This window comes from Pseudophryne corroboree, chromosome 5, assembly GCF_028390025.1.
Source record: "Pseudophryne corroboree isolate aPseCor3 chromosome 5, aPseCor3.hap2, whole genome shotgun sequence".
In the NCBI taxonomy this organism is placed as follows: Eukaryota; Metazoa; Chordata; class Amphibia; order Anura; family Myobatrachidae; genus Pseudophryne; species Pseudophryne corroboree.
The window spans coordinates 1,434,095-1,457,622 of NC_086448.1; the positions used below are offsets into that span (position 1 = coordinate 1,434,095).

Genomic DNA, 23,528 nt, shown 5'->3' on the forward strand with positions numbered 1-23,528 from the left:
GGCAGAGAAGGAGGCGGATTATTCTCCTCAGCACCAGCAGTTACAGCACTGAGCAGGTCAGCATCAGAGGCAGGACGGGGCAGAGGAGGATGCGGATTATTCTCCTCAGCACCAGCAGTTACAGCACTGAGCAGGTCAGCATCAGAGGCAGGACGGGGCAGAGGAGGAGGCGGATTATTCTCCTCAGCACCAGCAGTTACAGCACTGAGCAGGTCAGCATCAGAGGCGGGACGGGGCAGAGAAGGAGGTGGATTATTCTCCTCAGCAACAGCAGTTACAGCACTGAGCAGGGCAGCATCAGAGGCAGGACGAGGCAGAGAAGGAGGCGGATTATTCTCCTCAGCACCAGCATGTACAGCACTGAGCAGGTCAGCATCAGAGGCGGGACGGGGCAGAGAAGGAGGAGGATTATACTCCTCAGCACCAGCAGTTACAGCACTGAGCAGGGCAGCATCAGAGACGGGACGGGGCAGAGAAGGAGGCGGATTATTCTCCTCAGCACCAGCAGTTACAGCACTGAGCAGGGCAGCATCAGAGGCGGGATGGGGCAGAGAAGGAGGCGGATTATTCTCCTCAGCACCAGCAGTTACAGCACTGAGCAGGGCAGCATCAGAGATAGGACGGGGCAGAGAAGGAGGCGGATTATTCTCCTCAGCACCAGCAGTTACAGCACTGAGCAGGGCAGCATCAGAGGCAGGACGGGGCAGAGAAGAAGGTGGATTATTCTCCTCAGCACCAGCAGTTACAGCACTGAGCAGGGCAGCAGCAGAGGCAGGACGGGGCAGAGAAGGAGGCGGATTATTCTCCTCAGCACCAGCAGTTACAGCACTGAGCAGGGCAGCATCAGAGGCAGGACGGGGCAGAGAAGGAGGCGGATTATTCTCCTCAGCACCAGCAGTTACAGCACTGAGCAGGGCAGCATCAGAGGCAGGACAGGCAGTACAGAAAATAAGACGAGATAATATAGATTCCTGTACAGTAAAATCCATGTATTGTTTTGGTGTGGTCTCGCGCAGTGTTATGGAGGGCACTATGATGCTACCAGTTCTCAACAACATCCTACCAAGAGACGATTTTAAAAGCAGTATTACGTCTGCTTAAATACAGCGCTTTTCATCTCGTTGTGATTATACCTGAAATTCCGTAGCGTAGCTAGTGTGTGTATATACTGTGTATATCAGTAGTATATGGTATATATCACACAATATACAGTATACCTCCCAATTTTGGTGGGACAGTCCTATTTTTCATAGTCTGTCCCACCCACGGGCCGCAATGTTCCGCAGTGGTGGTGGTGGGGCAGTTGGGAGATCCCCCCCTCCCCGCCTGTCACTCGCTGCTATAAACAGAGCAGGGTTGTCTATTCCCCGGTGGACAGGGACAGCGGGGATGCCATCAGCTCACAGAGAGGTTGTCAGGATCCCACAGTGTCGTAAATGGGGGTGTGGCTTGTGATTGTGGAGCTTGCCTTGGGCCCACGCACCTTAGCCATGAGGTCACGCCCCTACTTTTGAGCACACAAATATCTCTTCTTAATGCACAAGGCGCTGAGATATATGTATACGGTATATATTGTACAGTAGTGTATGACATATGTCATATATATATATATATATATATATATATATATATATATATATATATAGAGAGAGAGAGAAAGAGAGAGAGTGTGATATATATACAGTACTATATGGTCTGCATCTCACAGTATACGGTATATATGTACATATATATCACACAGTACACAATGTTTATATGAAATACAGGCACCCATACGCTACACTACATCACTGCAATACATACCCCAAGATATAGGGGAAGGAGCGGTATGGTTGATCCAGCAGAAGGGAGAGGAAGCGTTATAGGGGAAGGAGCGGTATGGTTCGTCCAGCAGAAGGGAGTGGAAGCGTTATAGGCGAAGGAGCGGTATGGTTGATCCAGCAGAAGGGAGTGGAAGCGTTATAGAGGAAGGAGCGGTAAGGTTGGTCCAGTAGAAGGGAGAGGAAGCGTCATAGGGGAAGAAGCGGTACGGTTGGTACAGCAGAAGGGAGTGGAAGCGTTATAGGGGAAGGAGCGGAACGGTTGGTACAGCAGAAGGGAGAGGAAGCGTTATAGGGGAAGGAAACATAGAAACATAGAAACATAGAATTTGTCGGCAGATAAGAACCACTTGGCCCATCTAGTCTGCCCCTTTTTTTTTTTTTATATATTATTTTTTTTTATCACTAACCTTATTTGATCCTTATTTCTTTGTAAGGATATCCTTATGTCTATCCCATGCATGTTTAAATTGCTCTACTGTCTTAGCCTCTACCACCTCTGATGGGAGGCTATTCCACTTGTCCACTACCCTTTCTGTGAAATAATTTTTCCGCAAATTTCCCCTGAACCTCCCCCCCTCCAGTCTCAGTGCATGTCCTCGTGTCCTATTGCTTCTCTTCATTTGGAGAATGTTTCCCTCCTGGACTTTGTTAAAACCCTTCATATATTTGAAAGTTTCTATCATGTCGCCCCTTTCTCTTCTCTGCTCCAAACTATACATATTGAGATTTCTTAGTCTTTCTGGGTATGTTTTGTGATGTAGGCCATGCACCATTTTAGTTGCCCTCCTTTGTACAGTTTCTAATGTATTAATATCCTTTTGAAGATATGGCCTCCAGAACTGAATACAGTATTCTAGATGAGGCCGTACCAATGACCTATACAGTGGCATTATTACTTCTTTCTTTCTGCTGCTGATTCCTCTCCCAATGCAGCCAAGCATCTGACTAGCCTTCCTCATTGCCTTGTTACATTGCTTACCTGCCTTTAAGTCATCTGAAATAGTGACTCCTAGATCCCTTTCCTCCTCAGTAGTTTCCAGTATAGTGCCATTAATACTGTATTTAGCTTTAGGATTTTTGAGACCCAAGTGCATGATTTTGCATTTTTTGGCATTAAACTGTAATTGCCAGACTCTTGACCATTCCTCTAGTCTACCTAGATCCTCAATCATTTGTTTTACCCCACCTGGTGTGTCTACCCTGTTGCATACCTTTGTGTCATCTGCAAAAAGGCATACTTTCCCTTTAATCCCATTTGCAATGTCACCAATAAAGATATTGAAAAGCACTGGTCCAAGTACAGATCCCTGGGGTACTCCACTGGTAACATTTCCCTCCTGTGAATGCACTCCATTTACCACAACTCTCTGTTTTCTATCCTTCAACCAAGATCTTATCCATTCAATAATCCTAATATCCAATCCCAAACTTTCAAGTTTATTTAGCAGTCTGCGATGTGGAACTGTGTCAAAAGCCTTACTAAAGTCAAGATAAGCTATATCCATGGCTCCACCTTTATCCATCACTTTAGTCACACAATCAAAAAAGTCAATAAGATTTGTTTGACATGATCTTCCCCCAGTGAATCCATGCTGTTTGGGATCCAGTAAATTGCCGGATTTGAGATGATCTACAACTCTTTCTTTTAAGAGTGTTTCCATCAATTTCCCTACTACTGATGTAAGACTCACTGGTCTGTAGTTGTTTGCCTCTTCCTTGCTTCCACTTTTGTGCAGTGGGACTACGTTTGCTCTTTTCCAGTCCCCTGGAATTTCTCCTGTAGCTAATGACTGGTTGAATAATTCTGTCAATGGTGCTACCAGCACCTCTTTAAGTTCTTTTAGTATCCTTGGATGTATCCCATCTGGCCCCATAGATTTGTCCACTTTCAGCTTTGAGAGTTCTGTTAGGACCTTCTCCTCTGTAAATGTACTTGTTTCATTTTCCTGAATATCCCTGCAACTCAACTGTGGCCCCTTCCCCTCTCTTTCAGTAGTAAATACTGAGCAAAAATAATCATTAAGATGATCTGCTATTAAATTGTCTCCCTCAACAAGATTCCCAGTGTCCGTCTTTAGTTTTATAATTCCGCCTTTTGTTTTTCTTTTTTCGCTTATATACCTAAAAAAAGTTTTGCCTCCTTTACCCACTGACTGGGCCATTTTCTCCTCAGCTTGTGCCTTTGCACATCTGATTACCTTCTTTGTCTCCTTCTGTCTAACAAGATATATCTTTTTGTCTTCATTATTTTGTGTCTGCTTATATTTCCTAAAAGCCATCTTTTTTGCTCTCACAATATTTGCTACTTCTTTTGCAAACCACACTGGCTTCCTTTTCCTTGTGTTTTTCCTAACAGTTTTGATACAAAGGTCTGTTGCCTTCAATATTGCACATTTGAATGTTTTCCACCTCTCCTGCACTGTTTCCAAGTTCCTCCACTCTGCCAAAGAATCGCTTACACATTTTCCCATCCCTACAAAATCAGCCTTCCTAAAATCCAACACCTTTGTTTTTGTATGGGACGAGTCAGTCTCTGTCTTAATGCTGAACCATACTGCTTGATGATCACTGGATCCGAGGTTTTCACCCACTTTTACGTCTGATAATCTGTCTCCATTTGTAAGTATTAAGTCTAATATTGCGTCTTTCCGAGTGGGCTCCCTCACCAATTGGTGGAGGGATGCTCCCTGAAGGGAATTTAAAATGTTCCTACTTCTAGTGGAACTAGCAACAGACACCTCCCAGTTTACATCAGGAAGATTAAAGTCTCCCATGATTATTACCTCTCCTTTTAATGCCATTTTAGTTATGTCCTGCAATAGGTTCTTGTCAAGTTCCTCTTCCTGACCTGGTGGCCTGTATATCACGCCAATACGAATAATCAACTTTTCCCCTGTTTCTATGGTCACCCAAAGGGCCTCAGTTTTTTCTTCAATACTTTGTATTAATGTAGTATTTATGGCATTTTTTACATACATTGCTACCCCTCCCCCGATTTTTCCAATTCTGTCCTTCCTAAACAAAGTATATCCCGGTATAGCTATGTCCCAGTCATGATTTTCATTGTACCATGACTCTGTAATTGCCACAATGTCTAGATCATCCCTTGTCATTATTGCAGTTAGTTCTGGGATTTTATTTCCTAAGCTCCTAGCATTTGCACACATAGCTTTTAGAGTTTTGTTTGTGCTTTTTCTGTTCCTAGCTATGTTCTTCTCTCTGCCTATTTTTATTTGGTTTTGTTCTGAATTATCTTCTGTTGCTGTGGATATGCTTCCTATTCCCTTTGCCTGCAGAAACAATACCTCTGTGTTGGGGGAGCAGATTTCTTTATTCCTATTTGGTTCACTGCCCCCCTTTGTTAGTTTAAATAGCTCTTGATGAAGCATCCAAACTGTTCAGTTAGTATTTTCGTTCCCGTTGAAGATGGGTGCAGGCCGTCACTTTTGTATAAGCTCCTATCTTGCCAGATGGTGTGACTATGGCCTATAAATCCAAATCTCTCCTCATTGCACCATGTCCTTAGCCAAACATTGAAGTTTCTGATGCAATGAGTTCTGTCTTCCCCTCTGTGTACTGGCAATACTTCTGAAAAAGATACAGTGGTTGCCACCTGCTTCAGAGCAGTCCCTAACTTCCTAAATTCATCTTTTACAGCAATGAGTTCTGCATTTGCCAGGTCATTTGTCCCTAGGTGGACAATGACATCCACCTCCCCATCTTTTCTTGCTGCCTTCACAATTCTTAGCATGCGCTCTTTATCCCTTGGAGCTGTGGCTCCAGGTAAGCACCTTACTTGTTTCTCTACTTCATTTGCATTTCCCAGATGTATTCCTCTAATAATGGAATCTCCCAAAAGAAGTGCAGTCCTTTTCGGAGATTTAATTTTCCTGTTCCATTTCCTGTTCCTATGGTTGGTAGATGTCCCCATATCCTCCTGTTCTGTAGTGCCTCTATTAGTTGTATCTTCCAGCCCTGCAAGAGTAGCATACGAGTTTTGCAGTGTCACCGCTTGCGGGAGGTGTCTGTGTCCCTCTGGAAACCTCTGCCCTTGAGAGCCCACAGTAGTCCAGGCAGAATGTCTTCTGGTGGCTCTCTGAGGCAGTGGAGGCTTCAAAGACACAGACATCTTACAAATCTCAGCATGCAGTTTTGCTATCTCCTCCTTCAGCAGAGAAAATTGCTCACAGATTGGACAGCAGCTGAGTCTCCACGCTGCCTCTTTCCAAACAAATGCTTTACATCCATTGCACTGCACAAGGCCAAACATTGTATCAGATGTGAATGGTATTTCAAATTTGTGTGTTACTTGGTGTATTTTAAAACTCACCTGTTGCTGTATTCTAACTCACCTGCTGCTGTTACAAACTCACTTAATAAGCCAAGCCTCACTTGGTATGGTTGATCCAGCAGAAGGGAGAGGAAGCGTTATAGGGGAAGGAGCAGTATGGTTGATCCAGCAGAAGGGAGTGGAAGCGTTATAGGGGAAGGAGCGGTACGGTTGGTACAGCAGAAGGGAGTGGAAGAGTTATAGAGGAAGGAGGGGTATGGTTGGTCCAGCAGAAGGGAGAGGAATCGTTATAGGGGAAGGAGCGGTATGGTTGGTCCAGCAGAAGGGAGAGGAAGCGTTATAGGGGAAGGAGCGGTACGTTTGGTCCAGTAGAAGGGAGAGGAAGCGTTATAGGGGTAGGAGCGGTACGGTTGGTACAGCAGAAGGGAGTGGAAGCGTTATAGGGGAAGGAGCGGTACGGTTGTTCCAGCAGAAAGGAGAGGAAGCGTTATAGGGGAAGGAGCGGTACGGTTGGTCCAGCAGAAGGGAGAGGAAGCGATATAAGGGAAGGAGCGGTACAGTTGATCCAGTAGAAGGGAGTGGAAGCGTTATAGGGGAAGGAGCGGTATGGTTGGTCCAGCAGAAGGTAGTGGAAGAGGTATAGGGGAAGGAGCGGTATGGTTGGTCCAGCAGAAGGGAGAGGAATTGTTATAGGGGAAGGAGCGGTGTGGTTGGTACAGCAGAAGGGAGAGGAAGCGTTATAGGGGAAGGAGTGGAACGGTTGATCCAGTAGAAGGGAGTGAAAGCGTTATAGGGGAAGGAGCGGTACGGTTGGTCCAGCAGAAGGGAGAGGAAGCGTTATAGGGGAAGGAGCGGTACGGTTGGTCCAGCAGAAGGGAGTGGAAGCGTTATAGGGGAAAGAGCGGTACGGTTGATCCAGTAGAAGGGAGTGGAAGCGTTATAGTGGAAGGAGCGGTACGGTTGATCCAGTAGAAGGGAGTGGAAGCGTTATAGGGGAAGGAGTGGTACGGTTGATCCAGTAGAAGGGAGTGGAAGCGTTATAGGGGAAGGAGTGGTACGGTTGGTACAGCAGAAGGGAGAGGAAGCGTTATAGGGGAAGGAGCAGTATGGCTGGTCCAGCAGAAGGGAGAGGAAGCGTTATAGGGGAAGGAGTGGTACGGTTGGTCCAGTAGAAGGGAGTGGAAGCGTTATAGGGGAAGGAGCGGTACGGTTGATCCAGTAGAAGGGAGTGGAAGCGTTATAGGGGAAGGAGTGGTACGGTTGGTCCAGCAGAAGGGAGAGGAAGTGTTATAGGGGAAGGAGCGGTACAGTTGGTCCAGCAGAAGGGAGAGGAAGTGTTATAGGGGAAGGAGCGGTACGGTTGATCCAGTAGAAGGGAGTGGAAGCGTTATAGGGGAAGGAGAGGTATGGTTGGTCCAGCAGAAGGGAGAGGAAGCGTTATAGGGGAAGGAGCGGTACGTTTGGTCCAGTAGAAGGGAGAGGAAGCGTTATAGGGGAAGGAGCGGTACGGTTGGTACAGCAGAAGGGAGTGGAAGCGTTATAGGGGAAGGAGTGGTACGGTTGATCCAGTAGAAGGGAGTGGAAGCGTTATAGGGGAAGTAGCGGTATGGTTGGTCCAGCAGAAGGGAGTGGAAGCGTTATAGGGGAAGGAGCGGTATGGTTGATCCAGCAGAAGGGAGAGGAAGCGTTATAGGGGAAGGAGCGGTATGGTTGGTACAGCAGAAGGGAGTGGAAGCGTTATAGGGGAAGGAGCGGTATGGTTGGTACAGCAGAAGGGAGAGGAAGCGTTATAGGGGAAGGAGCGGTATGGTTGGTACAGCAGAAGGGAGTGGAAGCATTATAGGAGAAGGAGCGGTATGGTTGGTCCATCAGAAGGTAGAGGAAGCGTTATAGGGGAAGGAGCGGTACGGTTGGTCCAGCAGAAGGGAGTGGAAGCGTTATAGGGGAAGGAGTGGTACGTTTGGTCCAGTAGAAGGGAGTGGAAGCGTTATAGGGGAAGGAGCGGTACGGTTGATCCAGTAGAAGGGAGTGGAAGCGTTATAGGGGAAGGAGTGGTACGGTTGGTCCAGCAGAAGGGAGAGGAAGTGTTATAGGGGAAGGAGCGGTACAGTTGGTCCAGCAGAAGGGAGAGGAAGTGTTATAGGGGAAGGAGCGGTACGGTTGATCCAGTAGAAGGGAGTGGAAGCGTTATAGGGGAAGGAGAGGTATGGTTGGTCCAGCAGAAGGGAGAGGAAGCGTTATAGGGGAAGGAGCGGTACGTTTGGTCCAGTAGAAGGGAGAGGAAGCGTTATAGGGGAAGGAGCGGTACGGTTGGTACAGCAGAAGGGAGTGGAAGCGTTATAGGGGAAGGAGTGGTACGGTTGATCCAGTAGAAGGGAGTGGAAGCGTTATAGGGGAAGTAGCGGTATGGTTGGTCCAGCAGAAGGGAGTGGAAGCGTTATAGGGGAAGGAGCGGTATGGTTGATCCAGCAGAAGGGAGAGGAAGCGTTATAGGGGAAGGAGCGGTATGGTTGGTACAGCAGAAGGGAGTGGAAGCGTTATAGGGGAAGGAGCGGTATGGTTGGTCCAGTAGAAGGGAGAGGAAGAGTTATAGGGGAAGGAGCGGTATGGTTGGTACAGCAAAAGGGAGAGGAAGCATTATAGGGGAAGGAGCGGTATGGTTTGTTACAGCAGAAGGTAGTGGAAGCTGTGACAGGACGGTACCGTACGAAAGCACTTGCCGCTTTCGCGTCCCGTTGACTGCGCACAGACTGGAAGGTCAAGTCACACGAGGCCTGACCACATAGGGGATTCCCGCTTACCGTCAGTAACCGCCTGTTACTGACTCCACCCACTGCGTTGTGGGCGGGTTTTTGCTGCCACCACCAAACTCCTAACCTGCCGTGGCGTTTGGAACCACGGTTCTGCTCTGTATGTGCCGACGCACTGCCTTACCACACCTGTGTGGTGTTGACGAATCCCCACTAGCCACTTGCTAGGCCTCTACCGGTAGCTGGCGGAAGGCGGAACTTGGAGACGTTAGGTGCTTCCCTGGACAGCCGGAGGACGGGGCTAGGTTTGGCCTAACCCTGTTGGTCACAAGATGAAGCAGTCTTCTTGAGGCAATGATGTTTATTTTGCAATAGTTCTAAAGAGAACTCTTCCCTATTGCTAGGGGCAACAGCATACAATCCGATGTTTTCAGCAGAATAAGATGGTATAATAACATCTCCGGAGGCACGCAGGTCTCCTTTTTATGTCAGTTTTCCACACAGTACCACAGGGGGGTAAGCCCTCCCTGTCTTCTCCAACCAATCAGGTTATTTTACAAAATACCAATAAATTACATTTTACAAGTATATAAGTGCAATAAAACAATATCCTCCTTCCTGTCACCCAGACAACGTTTGGTATCAGATTAACATTCACTATTGATAAATTTATCACATAGCTTCAAAATTCAGATGTTTCTGGTCATTCACATCTCCAGGCAATCCCAGTGTTTGAGATTACAACAGGAATGGCTACAATACAAACAAACAGTCTTCCTTCCTGTATCTGCCATTCAGGGATCGTATATCCATTAAATCACCTACATGAAACAGATTCCAAACCCATAGACCCAGTGATTAGCATCTCTCTCTAAGGAACTTACACATCAAAAGGTATTGTCCTTCACACCTCTCTGATAGGACAGGGCCATTAGCATGCCACTTCCTATTTCCAGAGGATAAGAGATGCTTATTCAGACAACTATAGTAACTGCATTTTTCCTTTAAATACATTTCATTTAAACACGTGTTTCCCTTTAAATATACACTGAGCCTGTCTTGAATATAAAATAGATACAGTTAAACATGCATTCCTGCAATGGTGCACAGAGCACTACATATGACATGTTAAAAGTAAAACACATCATTAAACAAACTTTTAAACAGTCCGTGCCCAGCGCCGTAAGTACATTTAACAGGGACGCCAAGCGCCTATTGTCCGCAACATGGCGCCGGGCACGAGGGTTAACCCCTTCAGTGCCGCAGACGCCATTACACGTGTGGCTGGCTAGTCTCTCCGGCCACAGAAGCGTTATAGGGGAAGGAGTGGTATGGTTGGTCCAGCAGATGGGAGAGGAAGCGTTATAGGGGAAGGAGCGGTATGGTTGGTCCAGCAGAAGGGAGAGAAATCGTTATAGGGGAAGGAGCGGTGTGGTTGGTACAGCAGAAGGGAGAGGAAGCGTTATAGGAGAAGGAGTGGTACGGTTGATCCAGTAGAAGGGAGTGAAAGCGTTATAGGGGAAAGAGCGGTACGGTTGGTCCAGCAGAAGGGAGAGGAAGCGTTATAGGGGAAGTAGTGGTACGGTTGATCCAGTAGAAGGGAGTGGAAGCGTTATAGGGGAAGGAGCGGTACGGTTGATCCAGTAGAAGGGAGTGGAAGCGTTATAGGGGAAGGAGTGGTACGGTTGATCCAGTAGAAGGGAGTGGAAGCGTTATAGGGGAAGGAGTGGTACGGTTGGTCCAGCAGAAGGGAGAGGAATCGTTATAGGGGAAGGAGCGGTGTGGTTGGTACAGCAGAAGGGAGAGGAAGCGTTATAGGGGAAGGAGTGGTATGGTTGATCCAGTAGAAGGGAGTGAAAGCGTTATAGGGGAAGGAGCGGTACGGTTGGTCCAGCAGAAGGGAGAGGAAGCGTTATAGGGGAAGGAGCGGTACGGTTGGTACAGCAGAAGGGAGAGGAAGCGTTATAGGGGAAGGAGCAGTATGGCTGGTCCAGTAGAAGGGAGAGGAAGCGTTATAGGGGAAGGAGCGGTACGGTTGGTACAGCAGAAGGGAGAGGAAGCGTTATAGGGGAAGGAGCAGTATGGCTGGTCCAGTAGAAGGGAGAGGAAGCGTTATAGGGGAAGGAGCGGTATGGTTGGTCCATCAGAAGGGAGAGGAAGCGTTATAGGGGAAGGAGCGGTATGGTTGGTCCAGCAGAAGGGAGAGGAAGCGTTATAGGGGAAGGAGCGGTGTGGTTGGTACAGCAGAAGGGAGAGGAAGCGTTATAGGAGAAGGAGTGGTACGGTTGATCCAGTAGAAGGGAGTGAAAGCGTTATAGGGGAAAGAGCGGTACGGTTGGTCCAGCAGAAGGGAGAGGAAGCGTTATAGGGGAAGTAGTGGTACGGTTGATCCAGTAGAAGGGAGTGGAAGCGTTATAGGGGAAGGAGCAGTACGGTTGATCCAGTAGAAGGGAGTGAAAGCGTTATAGGGGAACGAGCTGTACGGTTGGTACAGCAGAAGGGAGAGGAAGCATTATAGGGGAAGGAGTGGTATTGGTTGGTCCAGCAGAAGGGAGAGGAAGCGTTATAGGGGAAGGAGCGGTACGGTTGGTCCAGCAGAAGGGAGAGGAAGCGTTATAGGGGAAGGAGCGGTACGGTTGGTCCAGCAGAAGAGAGTGGAAGCGTTATAGGGGAAGGAGTGGTACGATTGATCCAGTAGAAGGGAGTGGAAGCGTTATAGGGGAAGAAGTGGTACGGTTGGACCAGCAGAAGGGAGTGGAAGCGTTATAGGGGAAGGAGTGGTACGGTTGATCCAGTAGAAGGGAGTGGAAGCGTTATAGGGGAAGAAGTGGTACGGTTGGACCAGCAGAAGGGAGTGGAAGCGTTATAGGGGAAGGAGTGGTACGGTTGATCCAGTAGAAGGGAGTGGAAGCGTTATAGGGGAAGGAGAGGTATGGTTGGTCCAGCAGAAGGGAGAGGAAGCGTTATAGGGGAAGGAGCGGTACGGTTGATCCAGTAGAAGGGAGTGGAAGCGTTATAGGGGAAGGAGTGGTATGGTTGGTCCAACAGAAGGGAGAGGAAGCGTTATAGGGGAAGGAGCGGTACGGTTGATCCAGCAGAAGGGAGTGGAAGCGTTATAGGGGAAGGAGCGGTATGGTTGGTCCAGTAGAAGGGAGTGGCCGGGTGTAGGGAGCAGGCGGTGGCCGGGTGTAGGGAGCAGTCAGTGGCCGGGTGTAGGGAGCAGGCGGTGCCCGGGTGTAGGGAGCAGTCGGTACCCGGTGTAGGGAGCAGTCGGTGGGCGGGTGTAGGGAGCAGTCGGTGGGCGGGTGTAGGGAGCAGTCGGTGGGCGGGTGTAGGGAGCAGGTGGTGACCGGGTGTAGGGAGCAGGCGGTGACCGGGTGTAGGGTGTAGGGAGCAGTCGGTGGCTGGGAGTAGGGAGCAATCGGTTACCGGGTGTAGGGTGTAGGGAGCAGTCGGTGACCGGGTGTAGGTAGCAGTCAGTGGACGGGTGTAGGGAGCAGGCGGTGACCGGGTGTAGGGAGCAGTCGGTGACCGGGTGTAGGGAGCAGTCGGTGACCGGGTGTAGGGAGCAGTCGGTGACCGGGTGTAGGGAGCAGTCGGTGACCGGGTGTAGGGAGCAGGCGGTGGCCGGGTGTAGGGAGCAGGCGGTGGCCGGGTGTAGGGAGCAGGCGGTGGCCGGGTGTAGTGAGCAGGCGGTGGGCGGGTGTAGGGAGCAGTCAGTGGCCGGGTGTAGGGAGCAGGCGCTTGCCGGTTGTAAAGTCAGTGGCCGGGTGTAGGGAGCAGGCGGTGGCCGGTTGTAGGGAGCAGGCGGTGGCCGGGTGTAGGGAGCAGGCGGTGGCCGTTGTGTAGGGAGCAGGCGGTGGCCGGGTGTAGGGAGCAGTCGGTGACCGGGATAGGGAGCAGTCGGTGGCCGGGTGTAGGGAACAGTCGGTGGCCGGGTGTAGGGAGCAGTCGGTGGCCGGGTGTAGGGAGCAGTCGGTGGCCGGGTGTAGGGAGCAGTCGGTGGCCGGGTGTAGGGAGCAGTCGGTGACCGGGATAGGGAGCAGGCGGTGGCCGGGTGTAGGGAGCAGGCGGTGGCCGGGTGTAGGGAGCAGGCGGTGGCCGGGTGTAGGGAACAGGCGGTGGCCGGGTGTAGGGAACAGGCGGTGGCCGGGTGTAGGGAACAGGCGGTGGCCGGGTGTAGGGAACAGGCGGTGGCCGGCTGTAGGGAACAGGCGGTGGCCGGGTGTAGGGAGCAGGCGGTGGCCGGGTGTAGGGAGCAGGCGGTGGCCGGGTGAGCAGGCGGTGGCCGGGTGTAGGGAAAAGGCGGTGGCCGGGTGTAAGGAGCAGTCAGTGACCGGGTGTAGGGAGCAGGCGGTGGCTGGGTGTAGGGAGCAGGCGGTGGCCGGGTGTAGGGAGCAGGTGGCCGGGTGTAGGGAGCAGGCGGTGGCCGGGTGTAGGGAGCAGGCGGTGGCCGGGTGTAGGGAGCAGGCGGTGGCCGGGTGTAGGGAGCAGGCGGTGGCCGGGTGTAGGGAGCAGGCGGTTGCTGGGTGTAGGGAGCAGGTGGCCGGGTGTAGGGAGCAGGCGGTGGCCGGGTGTAGGGAGCAGTCAGTGACCGGGTGTAGGGAGCAGGCGGTGGCCGGGTGTAGGGAGCAGGCGGTGGCCGGGTGTAGGGAGCAGGCGGTGGCCGGGTGTAGGGAGCAGGCGGTGGCCGGGTGTAGGGAGCAGGCGGTGGCCGGGTGTAGGGAGCAGGCGGTGGCCGGGTGTAGGGAGCAGGCGGTGGCCGGGTGTAGGGAGCAGGCGGTGGCCGGGTGTAGGGAACAGGCGGTGGCCGGGTGTAGGGAACAGGCGGTGGCCGGGTGTAGGGAACAGGCGGTGGCCGGGTGTAGGGAACAGGCGGTGGCCGGGTGTAGGGAGCAGGCGGTGGCCGGGTGTAGGGAGCAGGCGGTGGCCGGGTGAGCAGGCGGTGGCCGGGTGTAGGGAAAAGGCGGTGGCCGGGTGTAAGGAGCAGTCAGTGACCGGGTGTAGGGAGCAGGCGGTGGCTGGGTGTAGGGAGCAGGCGGTGGCCGGGTGTAGGGAGCAGGTGGCCGGGTGTAGGGAGCAGGCGGTGGCCGGGTGTAGGGAGCAGGCGGTGGCCGGGTGTAGGGAGCAGGCGGTGGCCGGGTGTAGGGAGCAGGCGGTGGCCGGGTGTAGGGAGCAGGTGGCCGGGTGTAGGGAGCAGGTGGCCGGGTGTAGGGAGCAGTCAGTGACCGGGTGTAGGGAGCAGGCGGTGGCCGGGTGTAGGGAGCAGGCGGTGGCCGGGTGTAGGGAGCAGGCGGTGGCCGGGTGTAGGGAGCAGGCGGTGGCCGGGTGTAGGGAGCAGTCGGTGGCCGGGTGTAGGGAGCAGTCGGTGGCCGGGTGTAGGGAGCAGGCGGTGGCCGGGTGTAGGGAGCAGGCGGTGGCCGGGTGTAGGGAGCAGGCGGTGGCCGGGTGTAGGGAGCAGGCGGTGGCCGGGTGTAGGGAGCAGGTGACCGGGTGTAGGGAGCAGGCGGTGACCGGGTGTAGGGAGCAGGCGGTGGCCGGGTGTAGGGAGCAGGTGGCCGGGTGTAGGGAGCAGGCGGTGGCCGGGTGTAGGGAGCAGGTGGCCGGGTGTACGGAGCAGGCGGTGGCCGGGTGTAGGGAGCAGGCGGGTGTAGGGAGCAGGCGGTGGCCGGGTGTAGGGAGCAGTCGGTGGCCGGGTGTAGGGAGCAGGCGGTGGCCGGGTGTAGGGAGCAGGCGGTGGCCGGGTGTAGGGAGCAGGCGGTGGCCGGGTGTAGGGAGCAGGCGGTGGCCGGGTGTAGGGAGCAGGCGGTGGCCGGGTGTAGGGAGCAGGCGGTGGCCGGGTGTAGGGAGCAGGTGGCCGGGTGTAGGGAGCAGGCGGTGGCCGGGTGTAGGGAGCAGGCGGTGGCCGGGTGTACGGAGCAGGCGGTGGCCGGGTGTAGGGAGCAGGCGGGTGTAGGGAGCAGGCGGTGGCCGGGTGTAGGGAGCAGTCGGTGACCGGGTGTAGGGAGCAGGCGGTGGCCGGGTGTAGGGAGCAGGCGGTGGCCGGGTGTAGGGAGCAGTCGGTGACCAGGTGTAGGGAGCAGGCGGTGGCCGGGTGTAGGGAGCAGGTGGCCGGGTGTAGGGAGCAGGCGGTGGCCGGGTGTAGGGAGCAGGTGGCCGGGTGTACGGAGCAGGCGGTGGCCGGGTGTAGGGAGCAGGCGGGTGTAGGGAGCAGGCGGTGGCCGGGTGTAGGGAGCAGTCGGTGACCGGGTGTAGGGAGCAGGCGGTGGCCGGGTGTAGGGAGCAGGCGGTGGCCGGGTGTAGGGAGCAGTCAGTGACCGGGTGTAGGGAGCAGGCGGTGGCCGGGTGTAGGGAGCAGGTGGCCGGGTGTAGGGCAGGAAGCGGGCGCGGAATACGGGCGGTGTGCTCTCATGCGGCGGCCCCGGAGCCCGGACCCCTCCCCCTCCCCCCGCACCCCGCACCGCTCTTACCTCCTCAGCTACCGGGACTGACACACCGGGACGCGTCCTCTAGTTACCATGGAGACGGGGAGGAGCTGCGAGTCACCTGACCTGCGCTGTGATTGGCCACTGACATTCTCAGCGTGGCACAGCGGCGGCGGCATAGGAGAGACTCAGCCCCGGGGTACCCAGCAGCAGCCACTGAGGGGTCTCTGCTGCCCCCACTAATATACAGTATACACCCTCATCTCTGTCCCCTCATACCCTATATACCCCCTCATATACAGTATACACCCTCATCTCTGTCCCCTCATACCCTATATACCCCCTCATGTACAGTATACCCTCATCTCTGTCCCCTCATATACAGTGTACCCTATATACCCCTTCATATACAGCGTACACCCTCATCTCTGTCCCCTCATACCCTATATACCCCCTCATATACAGTATACACCCTCATCTCTGTCCCCTCATACCCTATATACCCCCTCATATACAGTATACACCCTCATCTCTGTCCCCTCATACCCTATATACCCCCTCATGTACAGTATACCCTCATCTCTGTCCCCTCATATACAGTGTACCCTATATACCCCTTCATATACAGCGTACACCCTCATCTCTGTCCCCTCATACCCTATATACCCCCTCATATACAGTATACACCCTCATCTCTGTCCCCTCATACCCTATATACCCCCTCATGTACAGTATACCCTCATCTCTGTCCCCTCATATACAGTGTACCCTATATACCCCCTCATATACAGCGTACACCCTCATCTCTGTCCCCTCATACCCTATATACCCCCTCATATACCGTACACCCTCATCTCTGTCCCCTCATATACAGTGTACCCTATATACCTCCTCATATACAGCGTACACCCTCATCTCTGTCCCCTCATACCCTATATACCCCCTAATATACAGCGTACACCCTCATCTCTGTCCCCTCATACCCTATATACCCCCTCATATACAGCGTACACCCTCATCTCTGTTCCCTCATACCCCCTCATATACAGTGTACACCATCATCTCTGTCCCCTCATATACAGTGTACCCTATATACCCCCTCATATACAGTATACACCCTCATCTCTGTCCCCTCATACCCTATATACCCCCTCATATACAGTATACACCCTCATCTCTGTCCCCTCATACCCTATATACCCCCTCATGTACAGTATACCCTCATCTCTGTCCCCTCATATACAGTGTACCCTATATACCCCCTCATATACAGCGTACACCCTCATCTCTGTCCCCTCATACCCTATATACCCCCTCATATACCGTACACCCTCATCTCTGTCCCCTCATATACAGTGTACCCTATATACCCCCTCATATACAGCGTACACCCTCATCTCTGTCCCCTCATACCCTATATACCCCCTAATATACAGCGTACACCCTCATCTCTGTCCCCTCATACCCTATATACCCCCTCATATACAGCGTACACCCTCATCTCTGTTCCCTCATACCCCCTCATATACAGTGTACACCCTCATCTCTGTCCCCTCATATACAGTGTACCCTATATACCCCCTCATATACAGTATACACCCTCATCTCTGTCCCCTCATACCCTATATACCCCCTCATATACAGTATACACCCTCATCTCTGTCCCCTCATACCCTATATACCCCCTCATGTACAGTATACCCTCATCTCTGTCCCCTCATATACAGTGTACCCTATATACCCCCTCATATACAGCGTACACCCTCATCTCTGTCCCCTCATACCCTATATACCCCCTCATATACCGTACACCCTCATCTCTGTCCCCTCATATACAGTGTACCCTATATACCCCCTCATATACAGCGTACACCCTCATCTCTGTCCCCTCATACCCTATATACCCCCTAATATACAGCGTACACCCTCATCTCTGTCCCCTCATACCCTATATACCCCCTCATATACAGCGTACACCCTCATCTCTGTTCCCTCATACCCCCTCATATACAGTGTACACCCTCATCTCTGTCCCCTCATATACAGTGTACCCTATATACCCCCTCATATACAGTATACACCCTCATTTCTGTCCCCTCATACCCTATATACCCCCTCATATACAGCGTACACCCTCATCTCTGTCCCCTCATATACAGTGTACCCTATATACCCACTCATATACAGCATACACCCTCATCTCTGTCCCCTCATACCCTATATACCCCCTCATATACAGCGTACACCCTCATCTCTGTCCCCTCATACCCCCTCATATACAGCGTACACCCTCATCTCTGTCCCCTCATATACAGTGTACCCTATATACCCCCTCATATACAGTATACACCCTCATCTCTGTGCCCTCATACCCTATATACCCCCTCATATACAGCGTACACCCTCATCTCTGTCCCCTCATATACAGTGTACCCTATATACCCCCTCATATACAGTATACACCCTCATTTCTGTCCCCTCATACCCTATATACCCCCTCATATACAGCGTACACCCTCATCTCTGTCCCCTCAAATACAGTGTACCCTATATACCCCCTCATATACAGCGTACACCCTCATTTCTGTCCCCTCATACCCTATATACCCCCTCATATACAGCGTACACCCTCATCTCTGTCCCCTCATACCCTATATACCCCCTCATATACAGCGTACACCCTCATCTCTGTCCCCTCATATACAGTGTACCCTATATACCCCCTCATATACAGTATACACCCTCATCTCTGTGCCCTCATACCCTATATACCCCCTCATATACAGCGTACACCCTCATCTCTGTCCCCTCATATACAGTGTACCCTATATACCCCCTCATATACAGTATACACCCTAATTTCTGTCCCCTCATACCCTATATACTCCATCATATACAGTATACCCGATATACCCCCTCATATACAGTATACAGCCCCATTTCTGTTCCCTCATATACAGTATACACCCCCATCTCTGTCCCCTCATACCCTATATACCCCCTCATGTACAGTATACCCTCATCTCTGTCCCCTCATACCCTATATACCCCCTCATATACAGTATACCCTATATACCCCCTCATATACAGTATACACCCTCATCTCTGTCCCCTCATACCCTATATACCCCCTCATATACAGTATACACCTTCATCTCTGTCTCCTCATATACAGTATACACCCTCATACCCTATATACCCCCTCATATACAGTATACACCCTCATACCCTATATACCCCCTCATATACAGTATACACCCTCATCTCTGTCCCCTCATACCCTATATACCCCCTTATATACAGTATACACCCTCATCTCTGTCCCCTCATACCCTATATACCCCATCATATACAGTATACCCTATATACCCCCTCATATACAGTATACACCCTCATCTCTGTCCCCTCATATACAGTATACACCCTCATCTCTGTCCCCTCATACCCTATATACCCCCTCATATACAGCGTACACCCTCATCTCTGTCCCCTCATACCCTATATACCCCCTCATATACAGTACACACCCTCATTTCTGTCCCCTCATACCCTATATACCCCATCATATACAGTATACCCTATATAACCCCTCATATACAGTATACACCCTCATCTCTGTCTCCTCATATACAGCGTACACCCTCATCTCTGTCCCCTCATACCCTATATACCCCCTCATATACAGTATACACCCTCATTTCTGTCCCCTCATACCCCATATACCCCATCATATACAGTATACCCTATATACCCCCTCATATACAGCGTACACCCTCATCTCTGTCCCCTCATATACAGTAGACCCTATATACCCCCTCATATACAGTATACACCCTCATCTCTGTCTCCTCATATACAGTATACACCCTCATACCCTATATACCCCCTCATATACAGTATACACCCTCATCTCTGTGCCCTCATACCCTATATACCCCCTCATATACAGTATACACCCTCATCTCTGTCCCGTGATATACAGTATACACCCTCATCTCTGTCCCCTCATATACAGTATACACCCTCATCTCTGTCCCCTTATATATATATAGTATACACCCTCATCTCTGTCCCCTGATATACAGTATACACCCTCATCTCTGTCCCCTGATATACAGTATACACCCTCATCTCTGTCCCCTCATATACAGTATACATCTTCATCTCTGTCCCCTCATACCCTATATACCCCCTCACATATAGTATACACCCTCATCTCTGTGCCCTCATACCCTATATTCCCCCTCATATACAGTATACACCCTCATCTCTGTCCCCTCATATACAGTATACACCCTCATCTCTGTCCCCTTATATATATAGTATACACCCTCATCTCTGTCCCCTCATACCCTATATACCCCCTCATATTCAGTATGCACCCTCATCTCTGTCCCCTGATATACAGTATACACCCTCATCTCTGTCCCCTCATATACAGTATACATCTTCATCTCTGTCCCCTCATACCCTATATACCCCCTCACATACAGTATACACCCTCATCTCTGTGCCCTCATACCCTATATACCCCCTCACATACAGTATACACCCTCATCTCTGTGCCCTCATACCCTATATTCCCCCTCATATACAGTATACACCCTCATCTCTGTCCCCTCATATACAGTATACACCCTCATCTCTGTACCCTTATATATATAGTATACACCCTCATCTCTGTCCCCTCATACCCTATATACCCCCTCATATACAGTATACACCCTCATCTCTGTGCCCTCATACCCTATATACCCCCTCATATACAGTATACACCCTCATCTCTGTCCCCTCAAACCCTATATACCCCCTCATATACAGCATACACCCTCATCTCTGTCCCCTCATACCCTATATACCCCCTCATATACAGTATACACCCTCATCTCTGTCCCCTCATACCCTATATATCCCCTCATATACAGTATACACCCTCATCTCTGTCCCCTCATATACAGTATACACCCCCATCTCTGTCCCCTCATATACAGTATACACCCTCATCTCTGTCCCCTCATACCCTATATACCCCCTCATATACAGTATACACCCTCATCTCTGTCCCCTCATACCCTATATACCCCCTCATGTACAGTATACCCTCATCTCTGTCCCCTCATATACAGTGTACCCTATATACCCCCTCATATACAGCGTACACCCTCATCTCTGTCCCCTCATACCCTATATACCCCCTCATATACCGTACACCCTCATCTCTGTCCCCTCATATACAGTGTACCCTATATACCCCCTCATATACAGCGTACACCCTCATCTCTGTCCCCTCATACCCTATATACCCCCTAATATACAGCGTACACCCTCATCTCTGTCCCCTCATACCCTATATACCCCCTCATATACAGTATACACCCTCATCTCTGTCCCCTCAAACCCTATATACCCCCTCATATACAGCATACACCCTCATCTCTGTCCCCTCATACCCTATATACCCCCTCATATACAGTATACACCCTCATCTCTGTCCCCTCATACCCTATATATCCCCTCATATACAGTATACACCCTCATCTCTGTCCCCTCATATACAGTATACACCCCCATCTCTGTCCCCTCATATACAGTATACACCCTCATCTCTGTCCCCTCATATCCTATATACCCCCTCATATACAGTATACACCCTCATCTCTGTCCCCTCATACCCTATATATCCCCTCATATACAGTATACACCCTCATCTCTGTCCCCTCATATACAGTATACACCCTCATCTCTGTCCCCTCATATCCTATATACCCCCTCATATACAGTATACACCCTCATCTCTGTCCCCTCATACCCTATATATCCCTTCATATACAGTATACACCTTCATCTCTGTCCCCTCTTATACAGTGTACACCCTCATCTCTGTCCCCTCATATACAGTGTACTCCCTCATCTCTGTATACACCCTCATATACAGTGTACACCCTTATCTCTGTATACACCCTCATATACAGTGTACACCCTCATCTCTGTATACACCCTCATATACAGTGTACACCCTCATATCTGTATACACCCTCATCTCTGTCCCCTCATATACAGTATACACCCCATCTCTGTATACTCCCTCATATGCTATATACACCCTCATATACAGTGTACACCCTCATCTCTGTCATCTCATACCCTATATACCCCCTCGTATACAGTATACACCCTCATCTCTGTCCCCTCATATACAATATACACCCCCATCTCTGTATACACCCTCATATGCTATATACCCCCTCATATACAGTATACACCCTCATCTCTGTCCCCTCATATACAGTATACAGCCCCATCTCTGTCCCCTCATATAATGTATACACTATAATATCTGTCCCCTCATATACTGTATACACTATAATTTCTCATACGTCCTAGCGGATGCTGGGGTCCACTTCAGTACCATGGGGTATAGACGGTTCCGCAGGAGCCATGGGCACTCTAAGACTTTTCAAGGGTGTGAACTGGCTCCTCCCTCTATGCCCCTCCTCCAGACCTCAGTTTTAGAAATGTGCCCAGGCAGACTGGTCGCACTCCAGGGGAGCTCTACTGAGTTTCTCTGAAAAGACTTATGTTAGGTTTTTTATTTTCAGGGAGAACTGCTGGCATCAGACTCCCTGCTTCGTGGGACTGAGGGGGCAGAAGTAGGAACCAACTTCCTGTGTAGTTCCATGGCTGTGCTTCTGGCTGACAGGACACCATTAGCTCCTGAAGGGAATTGAACGCTAGCTGCGGCTATACGCTCACTCCCACAGCACGCCGTCACCCCCTCACAGAGCCAGAAGTCAGAAGACAGGTGAGTAGTATTACCAGAGGTCTACAGAGTGGTATCTCCGGTCATCGTGACGGCATAAGTTACCGCGCAGCGAGCGGGAACACTGCGCGAACATGCTATCCATAACACAGTGCACAGCAGGGTGCGAGGCGCGGGGGGGGGGGGGCGCCCTGGGCAGCATAAAACCTACTCTCACTGGCAAAAGGTGGCATATGATGCTCTGGCACAGTCCTGCACCCCCGCCAGTATAAATATCTAATTCAATAGCTGAGGAAAAATGTGCCATTGCAGGGGGCAGGGATTCTTCCTCAGGCAGCCAGCACACTGCTCAGCGCCATTTTCTTCCAGCACACAGCAGGGGAAGAAACGCTGATCCTCCTCTCCACTTCTGAATCAAGTATCGGTCCTAAAACGGGGGGGGGGGGGGGGGGGGAGTGTATATTGTGGTCCTATAACCTAATATTGGCAATATATAGCGCGGAAAGTCTCTGTGTACAAAGTACACGACACAGGGATTTTTTCTTTAGGCGCTGAGATGTGGGCTGGCAATTCCTTTCTGTGTCCCTCTGACAGATTTTACTGTGGGTCGGTCACCTATAAGTCCCGGAGTGTCTGTGGTGTGGTTGTGCACGTGTGTGACATGTCTGAGGCAGGGAGTTCTTCCCCTGAGGGAGCCATTTTAGGGACACAGAGTTGTAATGTGGTGGCGTTGCCGGCACACCACGAGCCTGAAAGAAATACGTGATAGTGTGAATCATATCAGTAAGAGATTAGATAAGTCTGAGTCTCATGCAGAGAGCTGGAGAAAATCAGTGGAAGATGTGATTTTTAGTAGTTCTGCTTTTTCATCCATAGGGGACCCCTCTGGGTCACATAAAAGACCATTTGCACAAATAGTACAAACTGATACCGACACGGACTCTGATTCCTATGTCGACACTAGTGATTCCAGGGGAATAGATCCAAAATTAGCGAAAAACATTCAATACATGATTGTTGCACAAAAAATACAAAAAGGGTAAAGGTTCCCCCTTCTTTGCGGGTAAAGGAAGTGGGAAAGGAAAAAAGCTCACAGTGTCTCCAGGATCACAGGAGCAGAAATCAACCTCTGCTTCTGCCAAACCTGCAGCATGATGCTGGGACTCCCTTGCGGGAGTCCGCTCAGGTGGGGGCACGTCTGAAACTTTTCAGTCACTTATGGGTTCAATCTGGCCTAGACTCGTGGGTCGTACAAATAGTGTCCCAAGAATATAAACTGGAGTTTTAAGACATTCCCCCATGCCGATTTTTCAAATCGACCTTACCAGCTTCTGTCCCGGACAGGGAAGTGGTGGCAGCAGCAATACAAACATTGTGTCAGGATCAAGTCATTGTCCTGGTTCCCTTGTTACAACAAGGAGAAAGGTTTTATTCAAGCCTATTCCTAGTTCCGAAGCCGGACGGCTCGGTCAGACCGAT

General features: G+C 51.0%; 1 protein-coding gene across 1 annotated transcript in view; it reads right to left on the minus strand.

The window, feature by feature from the left end:
• The window catches only part of FOXH1 (forkhead box H1), a 232,059-nt gene extending 216,686 nt beyond the window's left edge, over positions 1-15,373 (minus strand). The window contains exon 1 of the mRNA XM_063924731.1: positions 15,335-15,373. The gene's annotated coding sequence lies outside the window, so the exon portion shown is untranslated. The remainder of the gene's footprint in view (positions 1-15,334) is intronic.
• Positions 15,374-23,528: the final 8,155 nt, after the last annotated feature.